The 21,790-nt window shown below is 46.3% G+C and overlaps 1 protein-coding gene across 10 annotated transcripts in view; it reads right to left on the bottom strand.

The window, feature by feature from the left end:
• The window catches only part of ATXN1 (ataxin 1), a 416,021-nt gene that overhangs the window by 96,386 nt on the left and 297,845 nt on the right, over positions 1-21,790 (bottom strand). The window contains exon 7 of one of the 10 annotated variants that reach the window (XM_053904881.1): positions 21,301-21,381. The exons of the other annotated variants lie outside the window; for them this stretch is intronic. The gene's annotated coding sequence lies outside the window, so the exon portion shown is untranslated. The remainder of the gene's footprint in view (positions 1-21,300; positions 21,382-21,790) is intronic. 10 annotated transcript variants of the gene reach the window in all.

Genomic DNA, 21,790 nt, shown 5'->3' with positions numbered 1-21,790 from the left:
TTCTCCCCTAAGGTCATGTCTTTGCGATCCCAAATAACACGGATGGGGCACCTGGGTGGCTCAGCTGGTGAAGCGTCCGACTTCAGCCCAGGTCATGATCTCACAGTCTGTGGGTTTGAGCCCCGCCTCGGGCTCTGTGCTGACAGCTCAGAGCCTGGAGCCTGCTTCGGATTGTGTCTCCCTCTCTCTCTGCCCCTCCCCCATTCTCACTCTGTCTCACTCTGTCACTGAAAAATAAATAAATGTAAAAAAAAGTTGAAAAAAAAAAGTTGAAAATAACATGAATGGAACGCATAGGTACTGATGTGCGAACGGATGGCCACTAGAATGAACGGCAGTAACTCCTCTCCCCGTGGCACACTGAGATCCCTGAGAGATGTCCTTCTCCCGGTCAGTCGGTCTTAAGGAGTACGTCCCGCATATGTATTGCCCTTTGGATGCTGAAGATGGTTTCATTCACGGTATCCTGTTTACTTGTAATGTCAACTCAGTTAGACACCGCAAGGTGCTTAGTGAAAACTATACTCCAGCTGAAGCTGAAAAGCAAGGCGATGACGAAGATGCCCACGGGCACAGCCCTGTTAGCTCGTTGTGGACGGAGGGTGGAAGCCCGTGCTCTGAAATCCCAGATGAGTAGGTCTCCATCATTGGGTCACACGTGGCCAGAAGCCCCACGGGGGCTGCATTCCCACTGTGAATCCCGGCAAGTCTGGGTAGCACGAGAGGCAGGTGGATCGATGTTCTATCTGTGCGGAGGCTGTTTGATGCGGAGAAAAAGAGACAGTCGCTGCCAGTAAAACTGGTAAGAACGTCCCATGGAACCTGAAGTTCAGTCATTCTTGGACCTTCTCAGCAGCTTGCGTTTTAGGAAGGATCTGACCCTGAGTAGAGGGGTCAAGTGAGAGATATTGAAGGGGGGGCACAGTGCTGTCCATAAAAAGGGATAAACATTGGGCACATCTACCAAGCCAGCCTCTTGGGGATGGGAGTGGGAGGGAATACTAGGTTCATGAAGAACACAAGGCTGCCATGTTCTGTGGTCTGAAAAGAGAATTTTTTAACACTCAGGAGTGGAGGGGACACCCTGCACTACCCCTATCTCTGCTTGGCCAGAGAGTAAAAGAATGACCCATCACCAACCCTTTTCACATCCACGGGAAGAAACCGGGGCCGACGAAACATCCCAGAAGGGTGTCTAAAGGCCAGACCATGAACACAGAGTGATGGAGGGAGGAGAGTGGGGGAGGGGGCGCCACGGGGCTGGAACCTGAGTTTGGAAGGTGTTTAGGAGAACCTGGGTGACACCCCAGGAATATGCAGAAGGACACATACGCTGTGGGGGTGGACGGGAGATTGGGAGGAAAGTGTTATATCACAGGTATATCAATGAGTATTCCTGTAACGTAGCCTCAGTATGGCATAGCCTTGTGAAATCTGAGTTAGTGTCTCTTCTAAGCAGATTGTTTTAATTTTTTTTTAATTTTTATTTATTTTTGAGAGAGAGAGAGAGAGAGAGACAGAACATGAGCGAGAGAGGGGCAGAGAGAGAGGGAGACACAGAATCGGAAGCAGGCTCCAGGCTCCCAGCTGTCAGCACAGAGCCCGACGCGGGGCTCGAACTCACGAACCACAAGATCATGACGTGAGCCAAAGTTGGACACTTAACCGACTGAGCCACCCAGGTGCCCCAAGTTCTAAATAGATCGTTTGAAATAACAGCCTCACCAAAGCATTTCACATTTTCTCTCTCTCATGCCTACATTCTACTACTGGGAAACATGTTAACAGAACAGCTGTTGTCTGAAACGTTTTCCTTCATCGAATGGGTATCCTGAAGATGAGGAGGAGGAATGTGATGATGGCAACAAAAGTTAGCAATGACTTAGGAGTCATCAGCAGGTAGACTCTGTTTAAGATCATTGTCACTTAATTGTTATCAGATCCTCCATGGTTTCGATGCAGAGAAAATGACGATAACGTGGGGAAACAACTTGTCCAAATTCGCACAGCTAGCAGGTAGCTGAAGTAGAACTTGAACGCAGTGTGTCTAGTTCCCACACCTCGTTCTCACCTCGGAACCCGGCAGAAAGTCTGGCACGCAGTAGGCGCTTAATAAATACTGGTTGTGGAACAGATGAAGTGGCCACCACAATACAGAGGCTCTAACCCCGCGGTAACCGAACGGCACCGTAAGTTCCATTCTTCACCTAAATCGGTTAAATACACCTCCGTCATTTAACACAATAGAAACAGTCATTATAATCGAACAATGTCACCGGATCGATACTTTCTGCTAAGGAATAAATGACTCTGACTTGCTGGTGACATTTATTTTCCAAAACGAACTCCACTTGGTCCCGACATTTACAAACCAGCAGGAGGCGGGTTACCTGGAAAAGTTGCTCTGCTCTACAGAATTGCCTTTGCTTTGCTCTCGCCCTCTCTGTGCAAAGCACAACAATAATAAAAGCAAATAAAAAAAAAAAACCACATGATAATTGTAATTGTCCTTTATGCACCTACTTTTTAAGCCTGATGAAGAATCTGACTTGTGGTTTATGTAATTTATTAAGCTGGTTTATGGAAGTCTAAGGTTGTTCTGAGACCATTTTCAAAGCTTCTAGACATGCAGGCCCGTCTTGGCCATTCCGTCTCACATACCTTGGTCTATGGTTTTTAAACAACTGCCCGTCTTCTAGAAGTTCCACACAATTGTAACGCCCTGCTGGCCTTCTGCGGGGGCTGCGTCTGGGCTGACACTATGGTGTTGGATGAGAAGAAGCTAAAACAAGGCCCAGGTTCAAGTTGGCTCTAAAGCAGGTTTTCAGCATCTGAAAACTACCCTTCAAGAACTGAGCTTGCGTTCCCATTCTCTGGCTGTGGAGGACAGATGTCAAATCACCAAAAAACGTCAAACCTTGAAAACTGAATGAAGACCTTTTAAAAAAAAATGTTTACTTATTTATTTTGAGATAGGGCAGGTGAGCAGGGAAGGGGCAGAAAGAGAGAGAGAGAGAGAGAGAGAGAGAGAGAGAGAATCCCAAGTAGGCTCCATGCCGTCAGCACAGAGCCCGACTCGGGGCTCAATCCCACGAACCATGAGATCACGACCTGAGCCGAAACGAAGAGTCCGAGGCTCAACCGACTGAGCCACCCAAGCGCCCCATGTAGGAAGAGCTTTAACGGAATGGTGTCTATGAAGCGGAAGATGACATTGGGGCAGGCGTGTAGGGACCTGGGTCCTGGTATCACCTCAGCCTCTGATTTGCTGTGGCCCCGGGCAAGTCACAACCTCTAGCTACCTTCCTTACCACTTGCAATTTTGAAATACCATGACTCCACTTTGTACTTAATTGAGGCCTCTTCCCTGAAGGAATTTATAATCTAGTTGATGACAGAAGACCCACTCCCATCAGCCAATTACACAATCAAGCAAGTGCTGAAAGTCCTTTCACGTAGGAGAGCCTGAGATGACCCCTGAAGAGTAAATCTGATGTGCAAAGGTCAGGCACGGGAGGACATTCCTCGCTGATGCCCGCATGGGATTTCTGACTAAGACTCGCTTCACGGACTCTGGCAGGCTGTTTCTGAGGTAGCTACGTTTTGGAGATTATGATTCAACCAGTGGTTTGTCTAAACCTGTGTCGGGGGATGCCTTCTAACATACCCCCGCTCCGAGCCAAGTGTATCTGCACAACATTCGAGTACATAAAAACCCAAATATAATACAACTCCGCAGTGCAATCCTTTGTTTTACTAAATTATTCATTATTTTCCAAAGTCTTTATCATGAGTTCCCTTTAAATCGGGAACCCCCAGTGAGCGACAAGCATCTTAAGAATCACCTAGATTGAGGTCATACACAGCATCGATAGGAGAAAGTGCGTTTCAGTTAAAGGTTCTCCCAGTGTTAACTGTCCTTTTCTTGGATTAGAATGGCCAGTGCTGAAGAAGGAAAATACTTGGAAAATAAAAGTCTAGAAGATGCTTGCCGATATTCGTCTCTACGCCTGAAGAAAATGATTATACATTGTGCATAATCAAAAATAATTACACATAAATAATTTTCGTGTCTCGTGGACTCTGGGCTCTTGCTGTCCCTATTAATCTTACTGATACCACATGGTACTTCAACGCTGATATTGAATGAAAGTCAGTGACAGATCTGTAATAAATGAGTAAGTAGGCAAACGACGGGAGCTTCAGGGCCCTCTTCAGAGGCAGTGACAAAGCTCTTGAGGCTGTGGCTGTTGCTGCAACCTGCAGAAATTTTACACACAGTCAAGCTCATGGGGAGCTTCTATTTTCCTACTTTTCTAGGAAGCACTGATGTCATAGGCTAGGTGTTTTAAGACGTCAGCAGAGGGGACGGGGGTAAGGATGGGAGGAAAGACACAGGATGGCCGATGTGCAGACCAGTGAGGAGGTTCGAGGTGACCAAGCTCCTGCCCGTGACTGACCTGGTAGAAAGACGAATGCCATTGCGTGCTAAGGATACTGCTGGCTCACAGCGCGAAGGAAGGGGGCTTCCCTGTCACTCCATGTCCTGGCTTAGACACAGTACATGCTTTTCCTTGATATCCTCAGAAAGATGTGATTTCTCCACCGACTGAAGCCCACTATCTCCTGATTCATAATGTAGGATTCAATTTGCCCTTGTGTTTCTATGTCTTGTTCCCTATATGTGGCTTGTCTCCCTCAGTGGACTGTCAGCCTTCTTGAGGCTCACTTGTATCCTTTCGCTCGTTTCCCTATCTCCTAGGATCTTGCACTGGGGAGCTAATAAATGTTAGTTGAGTACACGACTAAATGCGTGAAATACAGGTTTGCTGAGATCAGGGCAGTAAGCATGCTGTTGGATCTTGCATGCAGATTCTCAGATTTGATCATCTGCTGAAGTTAATAGGAATGTTGATTCCTTGAACTGTGAACCACAGAATACAAAACTCTGCCAATGAAAAAGCCTCTCCTTCTGCTGTTCATGCTTCTAGGCATCCGGTCTAGATCTTGCATCCAAAGACTCAAAGTTAGGAGATCTAGTTTGAAATAAGTCGGAGACGCTATTAACGATTAACGCACTGCCTCAGGCAGCCTCCTGTGTGTCCTTATTTCCAAAGAGGTTAATACTGCAGTCCATTCCTCCTTATTTCAGAAGCCCCTTAGAGCACTGTGACTAGACTGCACACGCTCCTTCTCTGCCCAGATTTACACTACTTTAGATGTCCCTTTCCAAAAACAAAACAACAAAATAAAACTCCACCAAGTAGCTGAAGTATATTCAAATATCCATAGAATTCTATCCATGGCAACAGTCTCAGGCTTCCAGAAATTTAATTTCCAGGGTCCCCCACCTCAATGGACAATAGAAGAAAATGGGCCTCACTGTCACAAACTTCAGCACCTCTCAAGGAACTAATTAAATCTCCTAGGATGCCCTCACCCACACCCTAAGAAATTTGAGGGGTGTGCAAAATCCAAACCCAATTCAACACCATCACAACAAAAGCCCTTTACTTATACAAAGCCTCATCTTGGATCTCTTTGTCTCTTTCCCCCTACAGACTAGTAAATTTTCGAATTCCCCAAAGGTCATGAGTTTGGCAATGGAACAATGGCATCCCGGGAGGGAACGCCTGGGTGAGGGACTTTGCTGCCCTCCGGGCCACACGGCGGGGCTGTTGTCTCTCTTGAGAGCTGCAGGCGTCATCAAAGGGGGAAACTCAGTCTCTGGGGTCGGGGTGAACGCTGGATACCTGCCACGCAGGTGGGTAGGCACAGAACCAGACCTTCTGGCATCGAGGTCCTGCCCTGCCATGACTGCCCGGGGAAGGAACGTCCTAACCACCCTCCGGCATTAGGGTGATAAGGTTTCGGTCTGTTCAGAAGAGGAAAAGAGTCATCTCAACCCCCCACCCCAACCAGCTTGAAAGTGAAGAAGGGGGAAGGAAAACAGTACTTACTAAGCACTTTGTTTAAATGTGCCAATCACTATGCTGCATGTTTTGGATCTCATCTGCACACAGCCCTACAGAGTAGGAACAATTCCTGCATTTCAAGACAAAATGAAGCTCCAAAGAACAGCCTCGAAAGGGCACGGCTGATATACCATGGATGCAGGATTCAAACCCAGGCCTGTCTGGTTCTTAAGTCCATGTTCTTACCTCACATCATGCTGCGTCTCAAAAGGAAAGACTGGTTTTTAGGTGTGAAAATATAGCTTGGCCATTTTGTAGGAGGGAAGATTCATGACTCATCCTTTTTGTTCCCAGCTGGGGCTTAACGTCCGCTTACTCTGAATTTGACCCTTTTGTCCTGTGGGCTCACAGCCACACCATGAGAGCCCAGGAAGAGAAGCCTGGCTAGCGGTTAGATCATACGCAACAAATGTTTAAGGGATGGTTGAGTGTGAATGTGAATCTGGGGGTGACAGAATAAATGAATGACTGAAACTGATGAGGCCATTCCACGGCTCAGTTGGCAATCTTGGTCTCATGAAAGCAATGCGTCTTTTTTTTTTTTTTTTTTAATTTTAAATGTTTATTTACTTTTAGGTTTTTTTTTAATGTTAATTTATTTTTGAAAGAGAGAGAGACAGACTGACAAAGTGTGCGTGGGGGAGGGGCAGAAAGGGAGGGAGACACAGAATCCGAAGGAGGCTCCAGGCTCCCAGCTGTCAGCACAGAGCCCGGAGCGGGGCTCGAACTCATCAACCGTGAGATCATGACCTGAGCCGAAGTCGGAGGCTTAACAGACTAAGCCACCTGGGCAGCCCAAGTCTTTTTGTTTTCGTTGTTAAATACGATGTTGATTATTTATAGAAGAGATGCTTAATGTAAGGGGTAAAAATTGAACTGTTTTCCGTAGCCTAAAAGGAGCTAATTAAAATGTGGCCAGTCAGAGATTACATACTCAGAGGTGTCCCAAAGGCCCCTGGATTCGCATGGCACAGATAGTCTCACTCCCCGCTAACGCTTCTACTAGGTGTTAGATACTTGATACGGAAGTGATTTCCACCCTTCTCCTCTCTCACCGTTCGGAGAATCCTGGTCAATTCCTAGGTTGACCGTGCACTGAATGAGGTGGCGAGACGGACACATCTAGCCAACCGAACCATCGGAACGTGAGGTCACAGTGCTTATCGGACCCTGTGAAAATCCATCCGCCCCATTCTGGTATGATCACTGTAGTGCCTAAGCCATGGCCCTCACTCTCTCCACTCAGAATTCACTTTAAGCTATTATAAGGAAGCCAAAGATAAAACAGCTTCTGCATAATGAAACACTAATCCCCGGAGTGTGACGCCCACGACACAAATGAATGCTAGACAGAAGATAACCAAATGTCTAGACTTATTCATAGTTCAACCCGGCACTCGTGGCTGCCTCAGCTTATAAACCATAAACCGGTTTAAAAATACACAACGGAACAACAACAACAACAAAGGGCTACACCCAGCAGCACCTCTTTATTTGGGCCTCTTGATTTGAGTTCATTTGTACTTATTTATCTATCCAAACACAGGCACGCCTTCGAAAGCTGATACCAGCTTCCTGAAAATAATATGCAGTGGGAAGCTTCTGGAAGTGATGATGACCTTTCTTCTCTCTTTTCATAAATATACTGGTAGACTGGAATATTTCCTAACAAGCCCCCCCCCTTTTTTTCCTGGCTCTTGAAAATTAAGTTAATAAGATTGCACGATTTAAAGGATCTGTGGATTTGTGTTCAGCACAATGGACTGCAAGTCTGGCTATCTGGATTCTAGAATGATAATGTCAGCTATAATTGGCTGAGTATATTATATCTCAGGCATTACACCAGGAGCCCAGAACATGACCTCATTTCATTTTATAACAGCTCTCTAAGGTACCCATTCTCCTACCTAGGATACCAACTGTGTCCTCTGGCAAATTACCTTATGCCTTGGTTTCTCCAACAGAAATAATAATTTTAAAACAGGAAGACTTAAATAAAATAAAATAAAATGATGGCCAATTAATATTAAGCAGCGAGACAACAGTTGCTATACGCGTATATAATTGTAACACGAGCAATTCATTTTTCTTTTATGTCTTTGTCAAGATAGCTCTTAAAACATAGTTTCTAATAAAAGTAAAAACGGAATTCAAATTCCTAAGATCACTCTGGCAGAAGTTAGATATTGCTAGGGAAGGCCTTATTCATTTGTATCCCAATGGAATGTACTGATTCCTGCAGGGGGGGCCTTTAACATTTCCATTTCATTATGTAGGCGAAAGAGGGACCCATGACTGAGACTTGCAGGAGCCTGGAGTCCCCTACTCCAGCCTTGGGAAAGAGCTAGGCCACTGCATGTGACAACTTTAACTTACCTTTGACTGTTTAATGAAGACGAGGTAAGTTAAGTAACATTTTTCTTAATGGAAAACAAAACAAAACAAAACACAAAAGCCCTTAGTTATTGCCCAAAGAAATGTCCAAACCTTATCTGTTCCACTGTTATCTAGAGCTTTCCTGTTCTAAGTATGGAACAAAATGGATTCTGAGAGTCTCCTTCCCTCTTATCTCTTCTAGAAGCAAGAATTCTCTAAAGGCAGGACAGGGAAGGAGGGAACATTTTGAATCATTTTTTTCCCTCTCTTCAAGCGAGTGCAAGGAGAATCGTGCCTGGTGAGGGGACACGGGGCCAGCACTGAAGTCACTTATGTAAGTAATAATGACTTCCACCCAGAACAATCTAAATTAGAGAGATTTTACTGGCCCAATAACTAATGTCACATTACACACTTACTTTCCTTTGTACCCTCTATCTGTGTGGCCTTTGATAGACAAAGCTTTTGCTATAACCATGGAGTATACAACAGGGTGACCGCAGAGTATGATACAACAGGGCAATCTGTGAGATATAAGAGGAATGACTACGTTACGGGGCTGTCGCAGGGATGTAATGAGACAACGCACAAAGAGCACTTGAAAGAGTGCCGCTACGTCCTAAGTATTCCATACACGCCAACTATGGTTCTTATTCCTCTCAGTATATAGAATTCTATTTAAGAGAGGGCAGACCCCGCCGAATCCCATCCCATTTTCAACCTATTGCTTTCAAGGTTCCCATCTCTTTCTCCTTGTGTTATGGCTATGTCCACCTTCCTCCAGTAGACCTTCAGTGTTTGGAAAGCAGAAACCCTACCTCATTTCTCACCGTATACTCAGTAGAATGTGGCCTAGCCCCTCGCACCGTATAGGCCTTTAACAAGTCTTGATGGAATACACAAACGAATACAGGAGTGAACAAATTAATATACGTTGGAAAACGCCAATCATTTCCAAGCCACGATCCTTAAGGGAAATCAGAATGACAAAGCATTTGATTATATGCCTCTTCAATAAATAAAAGGAGTGACAACTTTTTTAATGGCTTTCCTTGTTTTGTTTCAGTTTATGAATACTACATCTGGCTACCAAAAAACTGATGCCATTTGGGTTTGAAGAACAAAGCCATGACTCTTCCCCAAAGAAGGCTAATCATACATCATCAATATCCTCTACTTACAGGATACTACCACTCGATGCAACAGGACACGGAGATCTAAGTCTAATAAATAAGTAGATATGCAGCAGAACAATATAGCCAAACTCCATATAACATTATTGAACATACACTGGCAACGATGATCAGTTCAAGACAAACCATATTCAGTAACAATTTATATACATGTGTACTTTTTGACAACTTACAGACTGTTACAGAAAGACAGGACTACATAAATCTAGCATGGAATAATGATTTGCAGCAACCGGTTGGGGACTTCTAAATTTTAGCTCGTTATCAGGAAGAGACAAATGTGAGCAAAATGGGACATCTATGTTTAGAATATGATTCTCCAGTTTTCCACCTGCTACTACCCTAATTCATCCTTTAAGACTTGGTTCAAAAATCAACTTCTCAGAAGCCCTTTATGTCAATTCCATCTTTAACCTCAGTGCTCTTGAGGTTAAAAACTATGTGAATGAATGAATGAATGAATGAATGAATGAATGAAAAGGTGGAGAAGTGAGCTGGGGTGATTAACGGAAGCATGTCCTGAATTGTTCTGGTTCAGGAAAAGATTCAGAAGTGAACATTGTAACAGAGCTCAGAAAAGATATTTGGCACATAATAGGTGCTCAAATGTTCATTAAATGGAAGAATTAATGGAGAATTCTTCCTGCTCAACTGTTTATGTCTAGAAGATGCAATTTCTGAAATTATTTTCATTGCCAAAGTAGATATTGTTCCCTTGTGCTATTATGTGCTTCCTCTAAACTATGAATCCCTGGTTCCTTGTAAAAAGTTTTAGTTTTTGTACAGAAATGGATTTTGTTTTGGCCACACTAAGCAGTGCTTCTCTGCTCAGGCACATTAACCACCCACTCCCGCCCCTGAAAAAGCACAGAGGCTTTCAGAAATGTGTGGCCTTTGGAATAAAGGAGAACGTGCACAGATCCACTGTAATGCATGGCATGGCATAAGTCAAATCAAAGAAGAAACAGAGAAGCAAGGATCGCTCGTGAGATTTGGACTGCCTGACCACGGAACGCTCAGAATAAAATCGTAGGTGCTAACGGTAACGATCTCGTGTCAAGGACATAACAAACTTCTATCAGTTCCTTGGACAGACAGAATTGGTTTGATGTGGACCTAAGTCATGGTGTGGAGTTTTGCCCACATGTTCTTACTTCAGGACCTTCTAGGGGATGGAATTTACCACACGGCATCTGGGTGGGAACCTCATGTTTGCCCGCAGCCTGGGACTTTATTCCTGCTCTGCCCACAGATGACTGGTCAGCCCTCACTGAACCAGCTCCTCCTTTACAGCCGCGATTTGGTTTAAGTGATGCCACCTCCCACCCAAAGTCCCTGCTTCCTCTTCTATTGAATGAGGATAATAAGAGTACATATGCTTCACAATTGTCATGAGGTTCTGATGAGCTGATACACGCAGCTATGTTAGCGTGGTGCCTGGCACATAATAATGTGCCAATAAATGGTATCTATTAGAATCATTATTGTAATTCATAACCAAGCCTCCACTCGTTTGCCCATTACTTATCCAATTTTTTTAGCGTATTTTATATTTTTAAAAGTAATATTCCGAATGAATGATTGAAGATGCCCACATGGCTTGCCATAAGAAGGACTACTCTCCTCCCTTGTCGGGTGCTGTGCTATGCACGGAAGGTGCCATTCTCAGAAGCTGCGAGACCCAGGATGGACCACATTCTATGCTTTCCTTTAAAGAAATCGGCAAATGGGAGTGCCTGGGTGGCTCAGTCGGTTGAGCGTCCGACTTCAGCTCAGGTTACGATCTGATGTTTCATGAGTTCGAGCCCCACATCGGGCCCTGTGCTGACAGCTTGGAGCCTGGAGCCTGTTTCGGATTTTGCGTCTCCCTGTCTCTCTGCCCCTCCTCTGCTCGTGCTCGCTCTTCTCTCTCAAAATTAATAAATATTTAAAAAAAAGAAATCAGCAAATATGACAGCAAAGGGTGCAAGGGGAGCCTTGAGGAGAAAGGGATATGAGGGAAACATGGCTGGACGTGTGTGCTGAGCAGCTGGCCATGTGTACCGCTGAGGTCCAAGATGCAAGCAAGGTTAAGCCGGGAGGGAGGCAGAGACACAGTGGAAGGAATCTTGGGGCTTTCTGCCAGCATCTGGCAAAGTCCACATCTCTCCTCCGATCCAGCCTCACTCCCAGCAGAGGGCAGTGGAAGCCTGTGGGGTGTGTGTGTGTGTGTGTTGGGGGGGGGGGTGGATAATTGACCAGTAACCGCTGCTTATCCCATTGTCTACAGCGCTTTGAAAGAGACAGCCTCATTCTTTGGTCTAGTTGGCCACCATCAGAGGGCATTTAGTTTCGGTGCAGAGAGATATAAGGACCAGGGATGGTTCGGGGTGATGGCGCATTTTATATAACATATATACACACACACACACACCACATCGCTGCCTTGGAGGATATAGCCCGCAAATATTCTGCTGCAACGTCAGAGTGCCCTTACAATGATGGAAAGCCACACGTTAATGCCAATTAGGTAGATCCCCACGAAATAATTTGAACCGAATGGAAATTACAACAGCACCGGTGTTCCCCATAAACACCGAGTTGGAGTGTTCTATGCTGAATTTTACTTCTGTGTTATGAAGGCGGCTGCTGATACGGTGGTATGACTTCTGCCGTCTCTGGGGACCTTCAAACAAATGAGCTATCTTGTAAGCCAGTCCCAGAATGCCAGATTCCTAAATAAATACTAAGATGCATTTACTATTTGTATCACTTAAGAGGTTGAGGATGGGGGGAGGGGAACGATTCCAAACACATGCACGTTTTTATTTAACAACAGCTCAGCTATTAGACAATACGGGGTCCAGTTGATGCTTGGACAATGTGGGGGGGTCAGAGGCACCAACTCCATGCCACCCCATAGTTGAAAATCCACAGGTGACTCTGACTCCCCCGAAACTACGAAGAGCTTACTGTTGACCGGAAGCTTTACTGATAACATAGACAGTCAATTAACACTTATGTCATACGTATTGTATGTACTATCTATTGTATTCCGACAGTAAGGTTAGCTAGAGAAAAGAAAACGTTATTAAGAAAAGCGTAAGGAAGAGAAAATACATTTACAGTGCTGCACTGTATTTACTGAAGACAAGTCATGCCTAAGTGGACCCGTGCAGTTCAAACCCGCGTTGTTCAAGGGGCAACTGTATTAGGAAGACTGTCCTAGAAGCTGTGCTGGTGTCCTGAGTAAGTCTACACAGCATGCATACAGGCAGACATCCATAAATGATGTTGTTACTCTGCCCCAAAGGGATAAAACTCAGACCCAAACAATCCGGTTAGTCGCACCCTGGAGCGGACTAATTTGTATTCACTGTGACAAGTCTTTCCTCTCAGACCTGAAGTAATTATTAGAAAGTGAGAAAACAGACATTACTTTTGGGAAGCTGGGACGTGGCTTTATATTCTAAGTTGCCACCAGATAGAATGACCCATAAAAATAACTTGGAAGGCTATTACCTTACAACCAGAGCATATAAAATCTGATAGTTACAGACTGTGCCCCTGTCATGTGTATTTTAATTAAAGGTTTAAACTGCTAAGAGACAAAAACTGAAAACATGGACATAATCCATCTAATTTTGCATAATTTCTCGTTAGTTGCATAGCTGATTGTCACCCTGTCTGACCCCGATGTCCATGTGATGTGTGCACATTTCCTGGCTGGGGGCGTAAAAACCCCTTCTGCTGGGTACGACGATTGCTATGATTTCCTCTCGACGCGCACGTGAAACCGGAAGGTTCCCAGCTGGAATTTACTGGAAGCACATTTAGGACAGGGGACCACTTGGTATTTATTTACGAGGTTCATCCAATTCAAGCGGCCAGGGGAACGTGAGCTTTTTGTTGTTGTTGTTCCTGGCCTTCTTGTTCTAGGTTTGTATCTAATATGGTGTGGGAGGACATCAGTCCACACGCCCTTGAGAGGGCGAGATTATTCGCACTAAAACTAACACGGCACATATCAACCGGCGGTGTCGTTTTAACATTAGCAAGGGCAGAGCAGGGAAAAAAAAAAAAAAAAAGAAACAAAATCACTTAGTGCACTAACAGTTACATTTGCCCGCCCCTCCTGGGATAAACCAGGACTAAAATAAGTAAATTAAATTTTTTTTAACATTTATTTATTTTTGAGAGACAGAGAGAGACAGAGCGTGAGCAGGGAGGGGCAGAGAGAGAGGGAGACACAGAATCTGAAACAGGATCCAGGCTCCGAGCTGTCAGCACAGAGCCCGACGCGGAGCTCGAACCCACGAACCGCGAGATCATGACCTGAGCTGACGTTGGATGCCCAACTGACTGAGCCACCCAGGTGCCCCTAAAATAGGTAAATTTTAAATAATAGATAAATAAGACTCTGAGATTACGAGGTGAAAAGGGATGTGTAAGTGTTCAGACTTCTTGGGTTTGAGTCTTTCCATTTCCTCTGAAAAAGGCGTTTTTCAAAACGTGGATTGAGGGGCGCCTGGGTGGCTCAGTCGGTTAAGTGTCTGACTTGGTGTCAGCTTATGTCATGATCTCGCGGTTTGTGAGTTCGAGCCCCACATTGGGCTCTGTGCTCATGGTGCAGAGCCTGCTTGGGATTCTTTCTCTCTCCCTCTCTCTCTGCCCCTTCCCCGCTCTCTCACTCTCTCTCTCTAAGAAAATAAACTTTAAAAAAAAGTATTTTGAACACAAAAAACCATAGAATTAAACACCAGGCTGCCTCCTATATATACAGGTCATTGTATTATATGATGAGGTTATACACAATCCCAAGGGCGAGGGCAAGGTCAAACACACGTGCATGTGGGGGAGGAGTGAGTGTGCACACGTAGGCTCACATTCCTACAGACCAAGCGGGCAGTCATTGGGACAACCACCAGTACGACAAATTAAACTCGGCCACAGTCAAGTCCCACCGGAACCTTCCAAACCTTTGTCTGAAAACACTGGACGCTCCGAGACAGCTAATACATGGCTGTGTTTAGTGCTGTTCTTCCTCCTTGACTTGCACAGCTCCCCACTTCTTGGAGACACTTGACAAAGAAGGGTTCTGAGCCTCTGGAACCTGGTGAGGAGCATCCGTGAGTCCTGTTCCTGTCTCTAGAGCGAACTCTCACTAATAAACCCAGGGGCGGCAACATTAAGAGGCCCCGCCGGTCGCTGAGCAAATAAAAAATGGACACCATCCAACTAGCTACACTTTTATCTTTCATGATAAAGACCCAGTTGTGACTCCTCCTCCTCCCCGGGTGGGCAAATACGACACAAAAATGAACACATGGTAACAGCAGTTGCAGGGGAGAGATGTTTCTTTGATCTGTGTCACCTCTGTCCCCTCCGCTTTCCTGACTGGGACCAATGAGGTCTCATTTCAGTTCTTTCATATTTTTACAAGCCAGAGGGAAACCAGAGATGTTAAAGGTTCACTATGGGAAAAAAAAGAAAGTATTTCCAGTAAGGTGCTTTAAAGAAAAAGTATTGTCTTAGCAATTTTGAAGTTTACAATACAGTATTGATGACTATGTAATCAGTATGCTGTGCAACGGGTCTCTAGAACTTATTTATCTACAAGTGGTTGCAAGTTTGGAGCCTTCAACAACGTCTCCCCAGTCCTCCTCCTCCAGCCCCTGGTAACCACCATTCTGCTCTTCATAGACCCTACAAAGACCCTGTTCTTACCACACAGAGAAGAAATGATCATTATGGGAGGCGATAGAGGTGTTAGCTAATTATGGTGGGAATCAGACTGTCAAATGTAAACGTGTCAAATCAACACGTCCCATTGCAAAACGTAAATGTATCAAATGCACCTTGAACTTGCAGGAGGCTATGTGTACAATTGTATCTCAACAAAAAGAAGAGTATTGTCATCTGACCTGTGATCTGATTCAGGTAATGAATTTTGGAGAGGGAACTCTAAAATTCATTTTTTTTTTATTTTTTAAAAATGTTTATTTACTTTTGAGAGAGAGAGAGAGAAAAGGTGAGTAGGGGAGGGGCAGAGAGAGAGGGAGACACAGAATCTGAAGCGGGCTCCAGGCTCTGGGCTGTCAGCACAGAGCCCGACGCGGGGCTCGAACCCATGAACCGCGATATTGTGACCTGAGCTGAAGTCAGATGCTTAACCGACTGAGCCACCCAGGCACCCTAAAATTCATTTTTAATGAAGGGACATTGAGTGATAGGGCTGGGGGATGGAGAGAATCCTTATAATCACACACCAATCTCTGAATAATATTTTCTTTGTTAATCAACAAGTCTGAAAACTGAAATGCCATCTCTGATGTATTACTGTTCGAGTATGATCTCAACAGTCCTGAGAGCAGGTGGTGAGCACCGCCTAGAACTCAGGTTTGCTGGCTTTCCATTTCTTTTGTGACTGTTGCTCTGAGGTAATTGCTGCTATAAGACAAATCAGAGCTACGGGTTCAAAAGAAGGCAGGTGAGAAGCACATGAGTGTGTGTGTGTGTGTGTGTGTGTGCGCGCACGCGCAAGTGTGTAGGGGTGGGCTGCACCCACAATTGTTCGGCCATCTGCAACCATCCACACAGCCCATGTGGATAATCACAGTTGACTTTTCAGCCTCGTTGGGAGCCTGACTTTACTGACTGTACCTCTCTATTTGACCCCGGCGGCATGGGCCAAGTTCGCCTATGTAGTATTGATATGGTGTTGACTTATTTCCAGGCTTTGCCCATTGTTCCAGGCACAGGGACACAACAGATCATGCCACACAACCAACTGGCTATTCCGTGGAGAATCAACTGGAATTCTCCGTGTTGTCCTTACCTCCACATTAGAAGGTAGAGCTGCCCCAGCTAGAAGGGTGGTCAGGGGAATGTTCACAGAAGCCTCTGGAGGATCTCCCTGGGCATGGCTTTATGAAAGAGAGAATCAGCTAAGCTCTCTGAATGGATTAGGAGTCAAGGTGAAGAGGAAAAGAGAGACATGTTCTAGGGGTGATGGGAGTGTGGGTGCTCCATGACTCCCTTAAGGAGCCATCCAGGACCTTCAAGACGATTCAGAGCTGCTCCAGCCTGGCTGGAAGCAGCCCCACTGTTGTTCCTATGTCTCCTTTGAAGACCTTCCAGGACCATCTGATGGGGCCAGGTCTGGGTCGGCAGCTCCCTGTTATACTGTCTACCCAGGGCCTCCTATGAATGCGAATTTCCAGATGCGTCTGTGGACCCTAAGACTGTGCCCATTACGTACAAAAGTAATCAACTCAACACAGAACAATACCCTCGCTATTGCCTTTCTTCATCTAAAATGCTGCAAAGCACTAGATCTCCTAACTCTTTCATATTTTAAAGATGCTTGATGTCAGGGTTCCACGGGCCAGATCCAAACCAAATATCCTCAGGTGCCTTCTGTCTTAGGACCCCTCCATACCCGCAAACTTCACCTTCAGGGAAAAAGGGAGCCCGCTTTGCCTCACTGTGCCAAGCTGCTCACCAAAAGTGACCCAACAGGCACCTGCTTTCCTCACTCAAGTGTACTTGTTCAAAATGCCTTTCTGGACAGTGGCATTTTAACAGTGTCTACCCCTTAACATATGGTCTAGAAATGTTCCAAACATATTACGGTAGACAAAGTCTAGCTATAGGTCCTGCTTACCCAGTGGCGAACCGCAGAAAAGTATAATTCATACTCCCTAGATGCTGTAGGTTCTCCATACTTTCTTAAGAATCCTGCCGACTTTTCTTTCTCCTTCCAAAGAGCAGATTTCAGATGTTTTTATAAAATCTTTCCATTGCGAAACGGGTCCCTAAACCTCCAGCGTGGACATTTCTCTTGTAAATCCCAAGAGTTTGTTATCAGATTTGCTTTTTGGTCCTCACGATATCCATCCTACTTGTGCTGCTCACTTTCCAAAATTTAGGAATGAGAAGTCATGTGGGAGAGGTGGCAGGACTGAGACATTCGTCCCCCCCCCCGACACACACACACACACACAATGTGCCCGTCACATGCTCCCTCGTTCAACTGCAAACATGGCGGCAATGTCACGGGTGGTGGCCCATGTCCCATAACCTGTTTGCCAGCGAGCAATGACCCTGTGCTCCGGAAAGAAGAGAGAGTGTTCACCATTTCGGCATGGTGACATTACAGTTAGATTTCCCAGCTAGCCTCAGATGCTCACAGACCGCTATTAACCACGGTCTGCCGCAAGCATATGGGGAAAGACAGGCTGGAGTAGATCACAAGGGAAGACTCAATGGCATATTTGCCCACAACACTGCTACAGTAGCATAGCTTAGAGAGAGTGAGAGGCAAGGCATTCATCCGCTATTTCATTCTGGAAGGAGGATCATTTTGGGGGAAATCTGCAAAACCTTGTGAGGACAGAAGGCAACATTGCTTTCAAGTCATGAGTAATGAGCCGTTTGGTAGGAAGGAAGTTGATTCTGTCATTCATTCTGACAGGGCTTCTTCACAGAAAAGGAGGGGGGCTGAGGGCGGGGGGCAGCGGGGGGGCTGGCTGGGGAGGCGGGGAGAGAGGACAGAAGGGTGAAGCCAGCCAGGCAAATGAGAATGAGAAATTGCAATTATGGACCTTATGGAGAAGCTGCTGGTAAGCCACTCTGGCCAAAGGAAAATGTTGATTGGACCAGTTTCGGAGGGAAACAGACAGCCCTTCTGGAAGCAGATGGATGACAACTCTCTGGGAGGAGGCTGTGTTGTTCATGTGCGAAATGGTCTTAGCCAAAGAGTAAAAGTGCCAAGCCATGTATGTAAGCAGGAGCCACCTGGCCTTCGTGTGGTGGAGGAGCGGGGTGTGTGTGTACGTGTGTGTGTGTGTGTGTGTGTGTGTGTGTAGGATGGCAAGACTTTGGCAACAAACCTCTAGCTGAAAACTCCAGACCATTAAACCAAGCAGGTCTTCATTTGTCTCTCTCTCCCTCTCTCCTTCTCTCTCTCTCTCTCTCTCTCTCTCTCTCACTCTCTCTCTCTCTCTTTCTCCTTTTTTCTTTCTGGTTTCCCTCTCCCTCCAGTCAGCACTCTCCTCCTGCTTTAACCCTTCCCCACTTCTGCATGTATCTTGTCTTATGAAACCATAAAATTGAGAAAAAACCCAATAGTAAAAGATCCAGTTCGAGGCAGGATTCAGGTTAAGTGAGTAGAAATAATCTGCCGGCAAAGGACAGAGTCGGAACAAGCCCCTCTATAGCCTCACCTGAAGCCCCCTCCCCGCTCCCCGCCCCGAGTCTATCCTCATGGACTGGGTTTCCTGGGTGGGTGGGTGGGGGGAGGCAGGAAGAACGGCAGGGGTTGGGGGAGGATTTTGGTGGAAGTGGATGGTCCAGGTCCAGAGGTGGCCTCTGATGGGGGCCATGTCGTCTCCGGGGCAGATAGGATAGACATCCCCCACCAGCGTTTCTCCACCTCGGTGCTACCGACATTTTGTACTGGCTAATCCTGCTGTGGGGGGACTGCCCTGTGCATGACGGATGTCGTGGGGGGTGAACTCAGAACCACTGAGATAAGCTTCATGGAGGGTTGGCTGGTTTCAAGGGGAAACTACTCTCTTGTTTCTTGCATGAAGGTTAAACACACACACGCACACGCATGCAAGCACTCAAAAACACACTCTCACACATCCAACATTATTACAAAGGCCCGAAGAAAAGGTCGCTCTCATTTCTGATTTTTTCTCATACTTTTCTTCTGCCTGATTTGTTGTGAATGCATCTGAAGCTGGGGCCACAGCATCAAGGGCTCCATTTTTAAAGTGACCTTAACTGCCTCCGCTGTTTAGGGCCTTAAGCCCCAGAAGCCTGGATGGAAACATTCAGGCAGGATACAACTCGCGTTCTTTCATTCAGCTCCTGCAAAATAATGTTGCATACATATGCATGCCTTATAATCGGGCTCTGCTAACTGTCTGCACCCAAAAGAGAAAGCAGACGTATAAAGACGATTGAAAATGTATTCCACAGGGCTCTGAGGTTGTTTTGAAAGACTCTTGATTCCTCACAGATTTTCAGTGACTAGAGGGATGGGGGGCTGTAGGAGGCTTGCTGCACTCTGAATTATTTAGCTGACTCAAATGAACAGATTTCACATTGCTCAGTGTACCTGATACTGACATTGCTGTTTACGGATCGGGTCTTTTCTGCGTGTAGAGTGAGAGCACACGAGCATAAACAAGACACGGCCCGTCTTCTCCTGTATGCTGGGACTACCAGCAGCCAATGTCTCTTAAGTGCTCACGCACCGCTGTAACACCTTGGCTTTCATCCAAGCCTCGCAACAAGGTTGTGAGGTAGCTCCTCTTCAGCCAAGTTTGCAAGGGAGGAAACTAGACGGAGAAGGTAACTGTGTAGCCCGATTCCAGTGCTGGTAGATGGCAGAGGGCGGATTTGAACCCCGGGCAGGCTCACGCCAGCGCCTGTACGTCTAACTGGCATGCCGGGCTGCCCTTTTCTGCTCCGGCGGTCACACAGCCAACGACGCTCTCAGGCAGGCGGTGCTAAGCATCATAAATAGCAAAGAAGTCTAAAAAAAAAATTAAAATGGGATCTGGTAACCCAAAGGAGGGACCGGCTGGCTTTGTGGTTAGATGGGTTTGTGGAGCAGACAGGTGTTGAGTGGGGATGCTGAAGTCTGGAGGGGGGTGCTTCGTGGGCTGGGTCGGAATGAAGGGGAACACGGATGCGAATGGGTAGGGAACGTCGGAATTACAATGGGAGTTAGGCGTGGCTGGAACATGGGCTACCGACGGGGGGCGGAGGGAAGAAAGGCTGGGGAGGCTGACAGAGATCACCCTGGCTACCAGTCCCTGCACCTGCTTCCTCCTCGTCTTGTGCGGGGAGCTTGGGGGTTTCTGGTGAAGAGAGGGCACCTGCTGAGCGGTGGCTGTGGTATGCCTCGCTTCTTAAGAACCTTAGATTTCAACTCTGCCCCATTACCCCTTCTCCATAAAGAGACAACCCGTCTTGTAAATGCCTTTTCCTTCACTGACTGGACGGACCCCACGTCTCCCACTGGCACGGGCAGACACGCAAAGATAGCCGACGACACGGTGCTCGAGAGATGCTGAGAGCCCTTTCAGCGAACGAAACAACAGCGTCAGAACTTCTCTTAGGACAGGACCCGAGTTGCACAGTTTAGTCCCATTCGATCCGCATAAGAACCGCAAGCACAACCATTACCCTGTCGCCCTTGACAAGTGGAGACACCGAGGCAGAAACGGCTAAGGACGCCCTTTGCCAAGGTCACACAGTGAGACAGTGTGCCGGCTGGGGCCCACACCTCGGTCTTCGATTCCCATTGGAAGCTAACTGTGGATGGATCCGGGGTGGAGGGGGCCATCTGCCCCCCACTGCATTTTCAAACGTGAGCCAACAAGTCCCCCGTGTTTCTCATTTCATTGTCCAGGTCATAGCAACTATTGAAATAAAGCTATACAGTTAGTTCAACATCAGTCAAAAAGGAGAGAGAGAAGGAAGGAAGGGAGGAAGGAAGGAAGGGAGGGAGGGAGGAAGGGGGGAGGAAGGAAGGAAGGAAGGAAGGAAGGAAGGAAGGAAGGGAGGGAGGATAGAACAAAACAGGAAAAGACCCTAAGTTATTGAGAGCCCAGCCCATGGTCTGCAAAGCTGACAGTTATTATGCGTAATTAACACAAAGCAAGGTTCTGTATACACACTATCTCCAGACATGTTTTTGAAACAAGGGTTTTGCCTTTTACCACCAATAATTTGTCTTGTTGTATGTTGTTACTTACACAGATGTTCCATAATTTTTTGCATATGGCTCAGCCAAAGAAAGCGTTTTCCCCTTCCATTTTTGGGAAAGATGAGATTGCCTGTGTGAGGGAGAGAAGAACGTCTAGTTTTTACATAATTTCTATGGGGATGAGGGGTTGGGGGTGGCTGGGGTGTGTGTGTGTGTGTGTGCGCATGCATGTGAGTGTTGTGGTGTGTGTGTGTGTGTGTGTGTGTGTGTGTGGTGACAGGTTCCTCCACCCAATCCTACAACTGCATCTTATCGGACTCTCTTCACGAAGCCATTCCTACAGGACTGGGGAGTCCTATGTACATGCAGGTTAGTGGCATTTGCTGGGATAACGCATTATCAAAAGCCTCTCTGAAAAGGGCCTGAATATTTACCGAAGAAAAAAGAGGCGGGAGAGATGGGAATACATGGGAGAATTTTTCTCTCTCTTGGCAGTCTTCACAACTGAACACATCAGAGCCTCCCGTGCTTCTGTGACG

Source organism: Panthera pardus, unplaced genomic scaffold, assembly GCF_024362965.1.
Source record: "Panthera pardus isolate Hobbes unplaced genomic scaffold, ASM2436296v1 HiC_scaffold_17, whole genome shotgun sequence".
Lineage (NCBI taxonomy): Eukaryota > Metazoa > Chordata > Mammalia > Carnivora > Felidae > Panthera > Panthera pardus.
The sequence above is the reverse complement of the archived record's forward strand: the minus strand, read 5'-3'. Positions and strand labels throughout refer to the sequence as shown.